The 16,751-nt window shown below is 41.4% G+C and overlaps 1 protein-coding gene across 2 annotated transcripts in view; it reads left to right on the top strand.

Moving 5' to 3' along the window:
- Positions 1–1,026: 1,026 nt before the first annotated feature.
- LOC122807402 (zinc finger protein 70-like) overlaps positions 1,027–16,751 on the top strand; it is a 319,715-nt gene continuing 303,990 nt past the window's right edge. The window contains exon 1 of one of the 2 annotated variants that reach the window (XM_044078437.1): positions 1,027–1,415. The gene's annotated coding sequence lies outside the window, so the exon portion shown is untranslated. Of the gene's footprint in view, positions 1,416–1,817; positions 1,905–16,751 lie in introns of those variants that run through there. The other variant, XM_044078436.1, reaches the window with a different exon arrangement.

The raw sequence follows: 16,751 nt of genomic DNA, 5'->3' as shown, positions 1-16,751 counted from the left end.
CAGATTTGAGTTTCAAACTTTATATCGTTCAGAAAACAGAACGCATGGTAACACCAATACGCTCAACGCTCTAAGTTTATAAAAGCAATATTTCCTATTTTGGGGACTGTCCTGTTATTTTAGGCTTTTCCAGATTTCTTGCACAAACAGGTTGAGATATATAAAATAGGAAATGTAAAACTCTGATAACGTCTTGCAGTAGCTCTCAACCTTCTTCTATCTCCAAAATGAGGACCAGTAGACCTCATAATGTTGAACAAATGGGCAAAACGTGGAGCACATTACACATACTAACGACTTCAACTAAGAAGGCCATAGGATGGTGAAAATATACTAGTTTTTTTACTTATAAAAAAGAACTTTAAATGAATATAATTAATTTCTATTTACTGAGTATATCAGTTAAGAACTTGTGACAAACTCATTGTGGAACATGATATTTTTAAGACCCCAAAAGAGGTACGTTCCTCGCAATGAGATACACTTAAGGTTGCCACTTTTTCAAATGCCCAAAATGTGACATTTTATGTAGAAATATGAAGTACAAAACATTGCAGTACAAAACATACCCATGGCCAATAAAAGCTTATTCGTTTAGCATTTAAGTTGTTTACACTATTTCTTATAACATTTATGTTTTTCAAATACAAAATAACTGAATTATGCAACTATTAAAGAAAACGTAGGAACTATTTTTGTCTTAAAATCTCAGGACATTTGCCATTTTTTTCAGCAGGACACAACTGGCCAAATTGGGACTGTCCCCCTCGCAAAGAGGAACAGGTGGTAACCCTAGGTACACTTGAGAGGTATACCTGGTATTGATCAGCGACTTACTAAAGAATCAAAACCTGTACAAGGAGGGACAGAACAAAAACTAGATGACTGATTTGAGATGTCTTGCAACACCGTGGGCAGTCGAAGGGAATAATCTAGGTTATCACTAACAGTGATTAAGTAAGTAAACTGTTAAATGTCTTCGCAAAGACACTATGCTTTAACCCATAGGCGCTGCACGAAGTCGCTCAAATTGGTACCGCCCAAATTTGTGCAAACCCATGCCCAACTTGCATAAAATGAAGGTGAGCGATGTTTCTTAGAGATGCAGTCCACGGACAAGCAAGAATATACCAGTCAAAGTTGCAAGAAATCACTTCTGAAATACCTCTCAGAAAGTCATAGATGTTGCCTCATATTTTTCTCTGTTCGTCGTATTTTTGTTTATTTTCTGATAAATCGCTGTGAATTTCAGTCAGTAATGCCAGACATAGGCACTTCAAAGTCAAACTTATTATTGTTCAAGAAAATGCACGTTGTGCGTCCTGTTCTGTAATGTTTGAGTGAATTACTATGATAATTGCAACGTTTCCCCAGATATGGGGCCCTTTCTTCAATAACTTTGTTCCGAGTTTTAGGTAAGCAAGTTGAGAATTACGCTCGTGTATAATACATTCTAACACCACTGTTCTATTTTATTGTCAGAATACATGGTTATTGAGTAGCTTTCTGCTTTGAATGTTGTTAAGCCATTTTCGCCATAATAGTATGTATTTTTATTCATCCATTTACTGCCTTCTCACTGTTCTCAGTGCTAGTGATTTGCCATTTTCTTTTATGGCACAATTAAAGAATGACAGACACTAATATCCCTATTAAATATCCATATTATTATTTTTTGTTACAATGGTATGTAGGAGCAGAGGGTACCCCGGTCATGTGACAGTAATATTTCTAAGTGTTTTTTCCAGAGCAGAACTGACAAATATATTGATGGAACGAATTCTGATACGGATGTTGCTAAGGGACAGTGCACGCTTTAACGCCACCGGAAATTGGATAATATTTAGAGTCGCTTATGTGATTATGAAGGTGTGAAGTGAATGGTTAGGAATTTTAACTATGTGGTAGGTTTGATTAAATGTACTATAATGTTGCGAGTTGGAAAGGATGAGACCTTTTCTGTGGATTTTTTTGTAAGAGCGATAGCTTGGACAAACCGTTATCCAGCATCATATTGCCAGTAGAAGCTAGCCATTTGGTATACGTGACATGAAGGCAGGTTTGTTTTCCTTAGAGGACAAGATGGACATGAGATCTGTAGTGTCAGCTTTCGCTAGTATCAATGAAATACAATACTCTGGGTGGGCAACTTGAGTTTGAGACCAAATGGTCCTGTTTGCACTTCGTTTACATCTTTGTGTTCCAAAATCAGCTCTTGCACAGACAATTGTGACATTGTGGTTCTTTTTAAATTTCGGAAGTTGAAGACTTTACAGCCTTTGTACTTGTTTGTACAGAGTGTTAGCTACACTACATTAAATGTAAAGGATTATCACTGGCTTTGAACAGCTAGTCTAAATTAATATGTGCCCTTGTAGATAATGTACAGTTTGTGGATTTCTTCTAACCTGTAGCCCCAACTTCAGAAAGGTTGTTTTGTCATTTAACTTATAAAACTGGTGTATTTAGTGAGACTGAAGAAATTGCCCAGAACTTGTTATGCATCATTTTCAGAATAATTTAAATTTGTACAAAATGCTGTTCTTTCTGAGCGTATATGTAATATGGAAACAGAGCCAAGGAATCTAAATTTTGGAGCATAACGGAGTTTGACAATATTTGTTATCCTTTTTTCATACCCACCACCAGAATTCGGCTTGTAAATTTTGGAATATCTCTGAAGATAATTATCCTGTGAATTTGATATTCAACACCCCCCTCCAGCTGATTATTTGCTTGGAAGTCCGCACTGCTCCTTAAAAAAATGATTAAAATTAATTGACTGTATATAGAAAAGAGAGAGAAAAAATATTTTTCAATGAAGTTCTGCCTTGGTCTGGATGAATTTTTGTGGAGGTTTGATACCCCGGGTTATCATCGCAGTGAAAAATCCCTCAGCAGTGAATATCTTGGTAAGAGAGAATGATTCACTTAAGTCACTCTTTTTACAGCCACAGAATGCTGAATGGGATGGATCTGACCGCGACTGCTAAGTATAACACCCAGATGTCATCGCTACGCTTTATTCGTAGTGTACTTTTACGCAAGTTTCAATTCACATTGGGTATGGGTTGTTTAATGTGTTGCGCAGGAATTTACACTAAAAATCTTATCAAGATATTGGTCCAGTTATAACTGGGGTTTGTGTCCTGTTGAAGTCATACTCATACCTCTGAAGTAGTTTTGCAGTATAACCATATTTTTGCCACATAATTTTGTCTTGTTCCTTGTAAAATCTTTGATAAGTCACTGAAGGGATTGCAGGTATAGGTGTCACCTTCTTTGCTCAAGAATTAGGAGTAGAGTTAACAGAAATTGGCAGAACAAAGGCCTAAAATCAGGGACAGTTTTAAAATATAACCTTAATTCATATTTAGAAAATCAAATTTTGCAACGGCATGCATTTTCTGAACAGTAAGCTATGATACTCGTTTGGCTTTATTGATTTACTATAATCCTCAGTGATTTGCCAGAAAAATTAAAAATGGTATGAGGGACAGCGAAAAAATGTGAGGCAAAATCAGTGATATTTGTGAGGTATGATTATAATTGTGGGTAATGTCAAACATTACATTTTCATACTACTTTTTGTTCGGAAAATAACCTTGATACAGTATTTGTTCTACTCACTTTTTAAGTGAATTACAGCAATATTTAAATATTGTACTGGTTTTGGTTCTTTTTCTCTTCATTATTTTGGTCTTTCTCCTGAATTCTTGAGCAACAAATTGGAGCTCTGTAGTCCTTTTTGCATTATTTATTTATTGTATTTCGACAGTTCTGTGGCTGGGGAAGGGTTATTAGTTTCCTGAGAAAACAGACATTTTACGAGCTTCAGGTTCTGTTTCTGTATTTTCTTTGCACTTTTTCTTTGAGTTATGTGCAATGTTTTTAACCTCCTTAGTCTTTTAAGTGTTGCCATATCCCTTCTGGTAATTTTGTATGTTTGTTTATCTTGCTTGGTGGACTATTATACCTCTCAATTGTTCACGTTTGTTTTACTGTTTTGCACTGCCCCTTGTAAAACTGATTTTTGAATCATGTCATTAAATAAATTCAGTAATTGCAATTACAGATTCCATGTTCCTCAGAAAATGCAGTGAATACAATTTGTAGTCTGTGACAGATTTCTTGCTCTTTAATACTTCCATTAAAATATATTTTCTAATAGGTTCATAGGTGTGTACTAGGCTAATGGCCCTGGAGCCTTTACAATCCTAGCCCATAGGATTACCCGGGCATTGTGCCACCTGACCTTAGTTTCCAGTGCCGGTTCATAGGTGTGTACTAGGCTAATGGCCCTGGAGCCTTTACAATCCTAGCCCATAGGATTATCCGGGCATTGTGCCACCTGACCTTAGTTTCCAGTGCCTTTGTCGAGTAGAGCCACTGGAGTGATCCTCGGGGTGAATTTTCTATTTCCCATCCACTCCTCAAGATTTCTCCTAAAGAGGGCCAGTGAGGTGCTCTGTTTGACATGTATGGGAAGTCTTTTCCATACATGGGCAGTCTCTGGGTTATGAACCTGTCCCTCCAGCACATTCTGTTGATTGTGGTAATGAGGTTGAGGTCTGTGGAGCGTGTGGTGCGGAGGGATTGGGATTTCTTTAGATGTAGCATTTCTAACAGAGCTGGGTCAGACATGGTTTTATAAGTTGAGCAGAGATCGCCTCTAGTAGGCGATGTGAGACAGAGAATAGTTGGGAGTTTTTTGGGGCTGTCCATATAGGACAAGTGTTTAAGGCCTAGGATCCTCTTTGTGAGGTACTTTTGCAGCCTCTCCAGTTGTTGCAGGTGTGTAGTGAGGTACATGCCAAATGGGGCATTGTACTCTATGAATGGCCTAATGAGGGAAGAGTAGAGGGAGACAATGATCTCTTTCTTCCTGGATGCAAAACCCTTAGTAATGAGATGTGCCACATAAAAGGACTTTCTGACCACAGTGGCAGTGTGGTGGTCAAAAGAGAGGTTGCTGTCAACCTGTGTTCCCAGATCTCTTATAACGCCTTCTGTGTTCAGTGGACTACTATCGATGTGGTAACTCATGAGAACTGGGTTTTTCCCAAAGGGGATGACTACACATTTTTTAACATTGAGCTTAAGGCCATGATTCTGACACCAGTCGTTGGTCTCAGTGAGACCTTTCTGTAGGATGTCAACATCACTTGGGGAATTAATTATGGCTCCCAACTTGCAGTCGTCTTCGAACTTTGTTAGCCAGAATCCCTTCGTGTTCGTAATCTGTGATCTATCTGGGGAAAATATTCACAATATTTAAAAATACACGTAGTTTTGAGGTCTTTATTGTTCCATGATTTTAGATAAAAAGTTGAGAGTTGTGCTACATGGAAGTTTATGAGTGGAGAGTAGTGCTACATGGAAGTTTATGAGTGGAGAGTATCTTATTATTATGAAAGAGTAGGACTGAAATAGCAGTATCCAAGTAATTTGCAGTGGTTGGATTAGTTGGTGTGCTTTTTGTGGTACAGAAGCATGAAGAATAGAAATCTAAAGATTGTAAAGTGAACGATAAGAGAATGCAGCTGCCAATCATTTGTTTTCAAGCAGGAAAAGTACTGTTGTGGTATAGTTGCATTTTGGCTGGCTTGTTTGTTCTTTCTGGTTAATACTAAACAGGATAGAAGAAAATAGCTGTCACATTAAGGAGCCCTGAGCAGAGGTGGACTTTACTGGTGGTTATATATGCTTGTTCTTGTGCAGGATCAAAGTCACAAAGTCTTGGAATTGCTGTTTTGTGCATAAATGCAATGCTTGCATGTTGGACTGTGTTTGCTAGGAAACTTATTTTTTATCATTTGTTGATCAGAATACTACACCAAACCAAGATGACCCTGTTTCAAACATGGCATAAATGCATTGCACAAATGGATACAATATACTGAACATTATACAGGAATTTACAGAAGGAATTTTTGAGCAATATACATTTAAGAAATCGTAGCAGGTATGGATTGTTGCATGCATGCTACTTAGGACTAAGATGGACCATGGTTCCTCTTTAAACCGTACTATGCTCTTGTTAAAATGTCAACTTACTTTAGTAAAAATATCTAAGAAACAAGAAATTTTAAAAGTTGAAAGAGTATTTGGCAGGATTGTGGCGTGACCCTTACTTATAAACATTTAGAAACCTACTCTCAATATACTTTTTTAATTAGGGAAAAATACGCACTGAAGTTGTTAAGCTGAAGCTCTTAGAAAGTCTATCTTCTCAGGAAAGCTAACACCCCTCCCTCAATCACAGGCCTGTCTTACTCATAGCAAGACGTTGTCCCGTTCGATTCTCAGCTAGAGCGTCTTCTGTGTGGAGGCATACATGAATGGGGCGTGCCTTCGTTGAAGGTTGTGCGTCAAAATCCACTACCAATTATTAGCGGACCGGAGTTCCGCTGTGGCGATCCCTAACCGGGAAAAGCCGAAAGACACAAACAATGCATGTCTGACAGAATGGGCATGCCTCTCAACTTTGTTGCTCAAGAATTCTGGAGAAAGACGAAATTAATGGAGGGGCAAAGAACCAAAATTAGGACAATTTTTAATATCTCCTTTGATATTATAATAAGAACTGTCATTTTTTGCTTCAGCGACAGACTTTTGAAGTACTGTTTTTGATCATTGTTTGCACTGTATATACTGAGTTTTTTACTGGTCTTAGATTGGGTTGTTTCTAGATGTATCTTGTGCTAATACTGTAGGGCAGTGCTAGTTTTGCATGTGTACTTAACTTTATTTATTAAAGCCTCACTACTTTTCTTAATACCCCATTCTGCACATTTTTATATATCCTGTTATCTTTTTCATTCTAGGTTGATTGTTCTGGTGCTCTGGCTGCCACCATAGGCACCTTCTGGCCAGAACATTTTATTGGTACTGAATATTTTCACACAAATATCATACTGTGCATCTGTGACCCATATGTTAAACTGATTTATAGACCTACTTAATAGTTAGGTTTGTAGGACAGACTGTTGTACACAGACATGCTTTATAATTTAGGTTTGGTGGAGTAGACTGTTTGCTGTATTGCATTTCATGTATTACTTCGTTTGTTGACCTGCAGCCCCATTGGTGATTTTTATGGCATACCCACCTATTAATTCTCTGCAAAATGACCTTTCTTTCTGTTCTATGATATTCAGTTATAATTGGTTCCTGAATAATTGTGTAATTTATTAATTGCATATTCTTGCATATTTACTTTTATTTTGATGTATAGTTATATTACCTCTCTGGTTGACATTTCTTTCCTTTTTTGCTTCAGGTGGGGAGTGCCAAACTGACTGACTCCTGCTGAAACTGTAGGTGTGGCCCACTTTACTTTACCTCCTCCATCCCCCAGCAACCCTATTCCTTCACTTGCATAATAAATATTCTCCTTCCACTACAGTCCCACCCAAAGTGCAGTTGTAAAGTGTAGCTTCAAAATATTACTTTGAGATCCCGCTACACTTAAATAAAGTGGTCATTCTTACACCATACTCAAGCTGAGGGGAAGAGGTGGCAACATTTCCCAAAGACTATATCGTAGTGCATAGGTTCATAGGTAGGTACCAGGCTATTGGCCCTGGGGCCTATACAAGCCCAGCCAAAAAGGTACCCTGGCTTTTGCCACCCAAGAAAATTATTTTCCTGTGCCACTGTCGAGCAGAGCCACAGAGGTGATCCCCGGGTTGAATTTCCTATTTCCCATCCAGTCATTAAGATTTTTCTTGAAAAGTGCTAATGAGTTTTGTTTGATATAGATAGGTAGTTTATTCCAGAGTATGGGAAGTCTCTGAGACAGGAATCTATCCCTCCGGCATGTTCTGTTTATTGTGGTGACAAGGTTTAGGTCCCTAGAGCATGTAGCTCGGAGGGATTGGGATTTCTTTAAGTGGAGCATGTCCAACAGCTCTGGGTTTGACATAACTTTGTATGTTAGGCAGAGATCACCTCTGAGTAGGCGATATGCGATGGAGTAAAGCTGGAGTTTTTTGAGACGGTCTGCTTAGGGCATCTGTTTGAGGCCAGTAATCCTCTTTGTGAGGTATTTCTGCGGCTTTTCCAGTTGTTGTAGATGTCTTGTGAGGTACCTACCAAAAGGGGCGTTGTACTCTATAATGGGTCTAATGAGTGATGAGTAGAGGGGAACAATGACCTCTTTTTTTCTGGATGAGAAACCTTTTGTGATGAGGTGTGCCACGTAGAAGGATTTCCTGACTACTGTGGCGATGTCATTATCAAAGGAGAGATCACTGTCCACCTGTGTCCCAAGGTCTCTTATCACACTTTCGGTGTTACGTATACTACCGCCTATGTTGTAGTTCATGGGTACAGAGTTTTTACCAAGGGGGATGACAGTGCACTTTTTGGCATTGAGCCTGAGGCCATGGCTTTGACACCAGGCATCTGTCTCAGTGAGGCCCTTTTGTAGGATGTCCACATCGTTAGGAGTTTCGATTATGGCTCCTAGTTTGCAGTCATCTGCAAACTTCATTAGCCAAAGACCTTCTGTGTTAGCCTGTACTTCAGAGAAGTAGATACCAAACAGGAGAGGACCCAGGACTGAACCCTGTGGCACTCCACTTATCACTGGTCTGAAGTCAGATTTGGAGTCTACTACTTTCACAGTGTGGGTTCTGCAGTGAGCCAGTTGGCAACCCATCTTGTGACATAGGGATTTTTACCTAGTTTAGTGAGTTTATCTATAATTCCAGAGTGGGGGATGGTGTCGAAAGCCTTGGCAAGATCTAGATAGGCTGTGTGAACCACCTTACCCTTGTCTACAGCTTTGGTGACTGCTTCAAAGAAGTCTATCAGGTTTAGGAGACATGATCTGCTTTTTACAAACCCGAACTGGGTGGGGTCCAGAGTTTGGAGATTACCAATGTCTTTGTTTATAAGTTCCATGATGATACGTTCCATGGCCTTGCAGGCCAGGCTCGTCAGGCTGATGGGGCGGTAGTTCCCGGGGTCCGTGGTGGCTCCCATCTTTTGGAGTATGATAACCATCGCTGTGTGCCATTCAGCAGGCACAAAGCCTGAGGTGAGGCCATGACTGAACATGGTACTTAGGTGGGGTGCCAGTTCGTTCTGTAGTTCATGTAGAACGCAGCCTGGGATGTTGTCTGGTCCCATGGATGCTGTGTTCTTGGCTTTGGAGAGTGTGATTTTTACCTGTGCAGCCATGATTATAGGAACTTTGCATTCTTCCAGTATAGAGATGGGCTCTTTAGGGGGTGAGAGGGGGGTAAAGTTAGCACTGAACCTATCTGCCATGATGTTGGCAATGTCAGTTGGGTCTGTATATTTAGTGCCATTGTGCTGTAACTCAGAGCAGATCTGAGTGTTGCCATTGAGATTCTTGACATAGTTATAGAATGCTTTGTGGTTGTCTTAATCCGTGGCAATTTTGTTTTCGTAAGTAGCTTTGGAGGATTTTATCAGGGATCGCAGCTTCTTACTGAGGCTGACCAGGGAGCTCCTCCACTCATGGGATTTTACTCTCTTCTGCAACAGTTTCTTCCTTCTGTTGTACAATTTGTTTATGGCAGGGGACCACCAGATTGGCTTCCTTTTTTTGGAGGATAGCATCTTGGTTCTGTTTGGGATAGCACGATCCATGCACTCATGTAAGTGCTTATAAAGTGCAGTTGTGTATGATTCAGTAGTTGTAACTGTATTGTCCATCTGCATGGGTGTCATGAAGTTCACCACTTCTGTCTTAAGAAGCATGAAGTTGGCTTTGGAGAAATTTTTTACCATGGTTTCCTTAATGGGGTGTGGGGGCAGGATGTGGATATCTAGGGTAATTAGCTTATGGTCGGATCGGACCAATGAGGCGTTGACTTCAGGTGTGGAACACCGGTCACTCATGTTGGTAATGACTAGATCTAGGATATTGTTGCCCCTGGTGGGGGCGTGGATAAGTTGATCCAGGGCATTGGAGTTTATGAATTCCAGAAAGTGTTGAGCGAAGGAGTTGGTACAGGAGTAGTTTTCCCAGTTAATGGCGGGGTAGTTGAAATTGCCCATTATTAGGGTGTTTGGTTGAACCTTAATATTTTCCAGTACATCAAGAAAAGAGGAGAGGGAATCCTGGGTGATCTGTAGCAAGCTACAGTTTGGATTGCAGTTTTGCCCAGAGTTAGTTGCACTTGAATAACCTTGGCTGCATTATGCTGAGCAACTAGCTTGGAGGTGTGGATATCCTTAATGAATATGGACACACCTCCGCCTTTGGTATTCTGGTCCAGGTTACATGGCCGAAAAGTGTGGTATGAGTTATAGGCTGGTACTGCAGGGGTGCTCTCTGGAGCCTTGAACCAGATCTCAGTCACTGCACAGATATCGATGTTCTCCATTTTAAGGAGTGCCTCGAGTGAGTGCATTTTGAGATTTAGACTTCTAGCATTGAGTAGCATCGCCCTCAGTTTTGCTTGCTTGTTCTTGTTACGGTGGTGAATTTGTCATTTGAACCTTGCCTAAAAAAGGCACTATAGGGGCGGCAAGAACCTTAGCCAGTATATGGAATTCCAGGGGTGACAGGTACAGGCCATCTCTGGCAAAGCATTGTGGTCTGTCGGCCATGTCATCCCAGGCAGACAGATAGTGGATCCCTTTAGAATGGTACCAGAAGCTTAGCCAATTGTTGAAGTCAATCATTTTGTCCTTGTACTGCGGCATCATTCTGGGTGATGGCAGAATACTACTCAGGGCTAGGGTCATACCTGCCTGGGCTACAAGATCGGAGAGCTCTTCCATGTCTCTTTTCATGCAGTCCAGGGAGGTACTTCCAGGTCGTTCACACCAACATGAACAATGACAGAGTCATATTTATATTTGTTGTGGAGTGACCTGAGTGCGTGGGTTATGTGGTGGATCCTGGCACCCGACAGGCAGCTGACAGTAACCTTCTCCTTGTTTAGCCTGGTGAGTGGGACATCAGTGTGCCTGACTATAGAGTCACCTATGACTAGTGTGTTGGGTACGCTGTTTTGCCTTATTGGCTGTGGTTGAGTGGCACACTGAGTATATAGTTTGCTTTAGAGTAGTTTGATTAGTTCCTAACTGTTAACGGTTTAGTTGGGTTTTCCAGGTTGATTTTTATTTTGAGGGAGACAGCTCTGTGGTTCAACCTCACCAATGACAATGTGGCACAAGGGGGGGGGGGTACAATGCTCTGCCATGTTGGTGAGTACTAGGTCCGATAAGTTTGATCCTCTGGTTGAAGCGAGTACTATCAGGTCCAGGGCATTTGTGCTGATAATATCCAGGAAACACTGTCCATGTAAGTTAGAGGCAATGTAGGTTTCACAGTCTATACAAGGGTAGTTAAAGATTCCCATAAATATGGTATTTGGTTGGATGGTGACAACTCCACCCAAATGTCAAGTTTTTCTTTCCAGATTAATTAGGTTTGATCAGGTATGAAGAGAATCCAGATCTTTAGTTAGCATGAGTTCAGAAAGCAAGACACCACAGGGTCATTCACAGAGAGCATATGCTTAAAGTTGTAGCTGAAACCTCCAGTTTTTAGTGTTTTTAACGAATATAGTACTATCTCTTCACTTTTTTTCTTACAAAGTAAGATCACTATATATTATAGAGTCTTAGCAAGGACTGTACATGAGTACATAATACTCCCTTCTTGGAAGTTTGGGGGACACTAGCTATTTTTACAAATGAACAAAATTTCACTTGGGTTAAACAAGATGATGCTTTGGGGTTCATCCATGTCCAAGTCTCCATAGACAGGTTCTTTACCATGTTCTGGCCAGCTACAAGTCACCTTCTGTGACCCACAAGGCTCACAACTCTCACCTAGACCTACTAGAGGTGCTCACCATCCAACCAAATACCCTATTTATGGGAATCTTTAACTACCCTTGTATAGACTGAAACCTACATTGCCTCTAACTTACATGGTCAGTGTTTCCTGGATATTATCAGCACAAATGCCCTGGACCTGATAGTACTCACTTCAACCAGAAGATCAAACTTATTGGACTTAGTACTCACCAACATGGCAGAGCATTGCACCCCCCCTCCTTGTGCCACATTGTCGTTGGTGAGGTTGAACCACAGAGCTGTCTCCCTCAAAATGAAAATCAACCTGGAAAACCCAACTAAACCCATAACAGCTAGGAACTAATCAAACTACTCTAAAGCAAACTATATCTTATTAAGCAACAGTTTGTCAGAATTCATGGCTCTCCCAAACCTCTTGCACACAGCTACCTATGCAGAGTTATTTACAGAAACCCTGTAGAAACATGCAAATGGGTGCATTGAGGCTGAACTAAGCAAAGATCTAACACCACAAACAAACCCCATTGGTGGAATCCTTACCATAACAATGTATATAACAAAAGAAAAAAGTCAGAAAGATGATCAGAAAGAGCAACTCTCATACAGACAAGAGTTCTTTGATTCAATTAAACCAGAATCTAAGAGGTCTAATAAAGTCCATCAAAGCCAGTTACAAGGTCAGAATAGCCTTCCATGCTCTTCAGCTGTGTCAGGAACCTTAAAGGAAACAGCAGTGTGCAGAAGTGGTGGCAAATGGCGCAACCTTCACTGTCCAGGGTGACATAGAGCTAAATTTGTCAGCCAGTAGATTTGCTAAGTTTACCCCCACTACACTCTGTGAAATCCCTTCTAGAATATCTACCCAACTATCAACAGGGAGCAGCTCCTGTTGGTGCTTTCTAAGGCCAAAAACACTGCTTCACTGGACCCAGACAGTGTCACTGGTTGCCTTCTAACTAGACTAAAACATGATACAGCAGGAGCACTTGAAGCAGTCTTCAACTGCAGCCTCAAAATAGGTTACTTGCCAGGTGAATGGAGGGCCATAGGGGTCATCCCCCTTCATAAGGGCGGACTATCAACCACGTCCGGGAACTGTAGACCCCATCAGTCTGATGAGTCTGATATTGAAAGCCATGGAACAAATTGTCATGGAAATGATCAACAAGGATTTTGGCAACCTACATACACTGGACCCATCCCAGTTTGTCTTTAAGGAAAGGTCTTGCCTACTCAACCTGGTAGACTTCTTCGAGAGGGTCACCAAGGCTATGGATGAAGGGGAAACTGGTGCATGCCACCTACCTTGACATTGCAAAGGCATTCAATAAAATACCTGACTCAGGTGTTGTCAAACTCGTCAGAACTAGGCTTAAATCCCTACATAACTCACTGGATTACTGTCCGACTTGCAGATAGGACTTAAGAAGTCAGAATCAGTGAGACTACCTCCACCAGGAGACCGGTTACCAGTGAAGTACCCCAGGGCTTCGTGTTGGGCCTACTCCTATTTTGCATTTACTTTTCTGATGTCAAGGTTATTGTCAAAGGCCTCTGGCTCACTAATTTCATAAGTGACTGTAAATTGGGAGTAGTTATATATTCCTCCCATGACACTATAACATCCTACAGGAGAGTCTAACACAAACAAATGACTGGTGCCAAAGCCACGGATTAAAACTCAGTGCAAGGGAAAGCAGTATAGCGCCCTCTGGGAGATCATCCACCCAAGCTAATTACTTCATTGATAAAACAGGTCTATATTAGTTCACCGAAATGGCATTCCGGCGAACAACTAATCATCGACCCGTAATCAGCAAAAATTGCATCAGCAATTCGCTGACTTTACTAAGGGCAACTTAATACTTGCCCAAAGCACAATATATACCAACTCTGAGATTGCACTACAGTGGAGAAAAGGGCAAAGTTCTGTAGTGGTCTGTGGTGCTTCGGGCAACTATTTCATTGCTCTTAGTGAATTCAGTGAATTGCTTAAGTGAGTTTCGCTGACTACCGGTCGATGATTAGGTGTTCGCCGGAATGCCAGTTTGGCAACCTAATATAGACCTGATAAAACACCCCTTAGAGTTTTGACCTGATAGCTAGGGATCGGGAACATATGTAGACAGTAATCTGGCATCCGACCAACATGTATCCAAGATAGTAAGAAAATCATTCTGTTTCGCCCGGTTCATTAGCAAGGGTATAGTATCCAGGTCCAAGGCAGTAATAGTATACTCTACACATTCCTTATCAGACCCATTATTGAGTACAGTGCCACCTTTGGCATGTGCTTAAGCAGGCACTTGCAACAATTGGAACTCCCTCAAAGGTTCCTCACCAGGTGAATCCAAGGTGTGAATACCCTGTACTACACTGATCACCTTAAGGCCCTATCTCTGTATTCCATCTCCTACAGGTTCCTGAGTGGTGATCTGTGCCTGTCATTTAAGGCATCCTCAGATCCAGCTCTGATGGAGCTCTTGCACATCCGTAAAACAAACAGCACCACAAACATTAGATCCAAGGACCTGAACTTTGCCTGCCACATAAATAAAACATGTTGTGGAGACCAGTATGTGTCTCAGTGGATCCCCACACTGTAGAATAAGCTCCCTATCTGCATGAAGCAGAGGTTATCCCTGAGCCTATTCAAAAGAAACCATGATCATTGGATAGGAAATTGCAAATTCACCCCAGTCTTTCCCCATGTCTTTGATAGACAGAGATAAACAGTAATAGATTAATCCTCAACTAGCATAGCCCCGCATACATATAACCCTTAAATACTTCCTTTTACTAACATACCCTCTATGTAGCCATCCAAGGAGCTCATGGACAACGCTAAGTTGAGTACACAGCAAGGCCTGCAAAGACCCTGGTGGTCATTAGGTTCTTAAAGTTTCTGCTAGGCTGTGGTGACCTTCCTGGATCTAAATACAGGTTTTAAAATAAATAAGTTTAACAATTGTTAATTTTATACACACAGACTTGTATATCTTAAATGCTTAACAATAATTTTGAGAAGTGATTACAGGAACTGCAAGATGCTTACCCATATACATCTTTAGTAGATACACTTAAAAGTTCTTGCTAAATGTGATATAAATAGTTTCTGCACAGCCTGTCTAACAGAGTACATGAGGAATGCAGTCTAAATATTTTCTCCATAACAAGTCTTCAAAGCACATTGCAGTTAATTTACTGTTATTCATTTGCTGTAGTGTCCTCTGTATTGCAGAGAGCTGGATTTATACAAGTTAGTAAATGGCAGTGCCCTCAGTTTAATGTATTCAATACACTTTAACTGACAAGGTTATTATAGTAGATCCTTTGTCTGTGCTGTTCATAGGATGATACTAGGCTGTTGGCCCGGAGGCCCTTATAAGCCTAGCCAAGAATTTCATCTATGTTCCCACAAAGTCAGCAGCTGTTTCCCCTGTCCAGCAGGGATACAGGTGGGATCCCAGGGGTGTATTTTCTGTTTCCCATCCAGTCGTCCAGGTTCCTCTTAAAGAGGGCCAGTGAAGTACTGTGCTTGACATGGAGAGGGAGTCTTTGGGACACAAATCTATCCCGACAGCAAGTTCTATTAATATCATAGACCAGGCTGAGGCCTTGAGTGCGGGTTGCATGAGTGGAGTTTGACTTATGGATATGCAGCAACTCCATCAAGGCTGAGTCTGACGGCGTTGTATGCCAGACTCAGGTCACCTCTGAGCAGTCTGTTCGAGACTGAGTAATCTTTGTAAGATAGGTGTTTGAGACCCTGGATTTTCCTGGTCAGGAACCTCTGAAGTTTCTCCAGCTATTGCATGTGCTTGGCAAGGTACATGCCGAAGGGGGCATTGTACTCTATAATTGGTCTGATAAGGGAGGAGTACAGGGATGTTATCACCTCCTTGTTCCTGGATGAAATAACCCTTACTTAGGAGGTGGGCCATGTAGAAAGCCTTCCGTACAACAGAGGCAATGTGGTGGTCAAAAGTCAGGTTGCTATCAACCTGGGTGCCCAAGTCCCTCATGGCTGATTGCATGCTTAGTATGTTGTTATTAATGTGATAATTAGTGTGGATGCCATTTTCCCCAGTGGAGATAATGATGCATTTCTTGGCATTCAGTTTGAGGCCAATCGTCTGGAACCAGTCATTAGTGTAGGTAAGGCCCTCTTGGAGGATGTTCACATCACTAGGAGAATTTAAGACATCACCTTGCTTGCAGTCATCTGCAAACTTGGTCAGCCACAGACCACTGGTTTTGGCTTGCACCTCAGAAAAGTATATCCCAAACAGTAGAGGCTCCAAGACCAGTCCTTGGGGTATGCCGCTCTTTACACGTCTACTACTTGAGGTGGCTTCCCCTGTTTTGACTGAATGGGTTCTCAGCGAGCCAGTTAGTTACCCATCTGGTAACAAACTCTTCCAGCTAAGCATCAACCCATATATCTATTATGCCAAAGTGGGGAATAGTGTCAAAGGCTTTGGCTAGGTCAAGGTAGGCTGTATGCACCATCTTCCCCTTGTCCATGGCTTTGGTGACTGTTTTGAAGAAGTCGACCAGGTTTAACAGGCAAGATCTCCCTTTTACAAAACAAAACTGTGTGGGGTCAAGAGTTGGGAGGTTGCTAATGTGTTCGTTTATAAGGTCCATGATAATGCGTTCCATGGCCTTGTAGGTCTGGCTAGTTAGGCTGATGGGCCTATAAATTCCTAGGTCGGTGGATGCTCCATCTTTGTGTAGAGAGATGACAGTGGCTGTCCTCCATTTGGCTGGGATGAAGCCGGTGCTCAAGCTTTGGTTGAATAGGGTGCCTAATGGTGCTGAGAGCTATTGCCTGAGTTCATGTAGGATGCAGCCAGGGATGTTGTCGGGTTCCATGGAGGCTGTATTTTTTGCCTTTGAGAGGCCATTAAAGACCTGCTTCCTGGTGATGAGGAGAG

This window comes from Protopterus annectens, chromosome 1.part1 (genome assembly GCF_019279795.1).
Source record: "Protopterus annectens isolate FY-2018-M chromosome 1.part1, PAN1.0, whole genome shotgun sequence".
Taxonomy (NCBI): domain Eukaryota; kingdom Metazoa; phylum Chordata; order Ceratodontiformes; family Protopteridae; genus Protopterus; species Protopterus annectens.
Note: the sequence above shows the minus strand (reverse complement) of the source record. Positions and strands in the feature narration are given on the sequence as shown.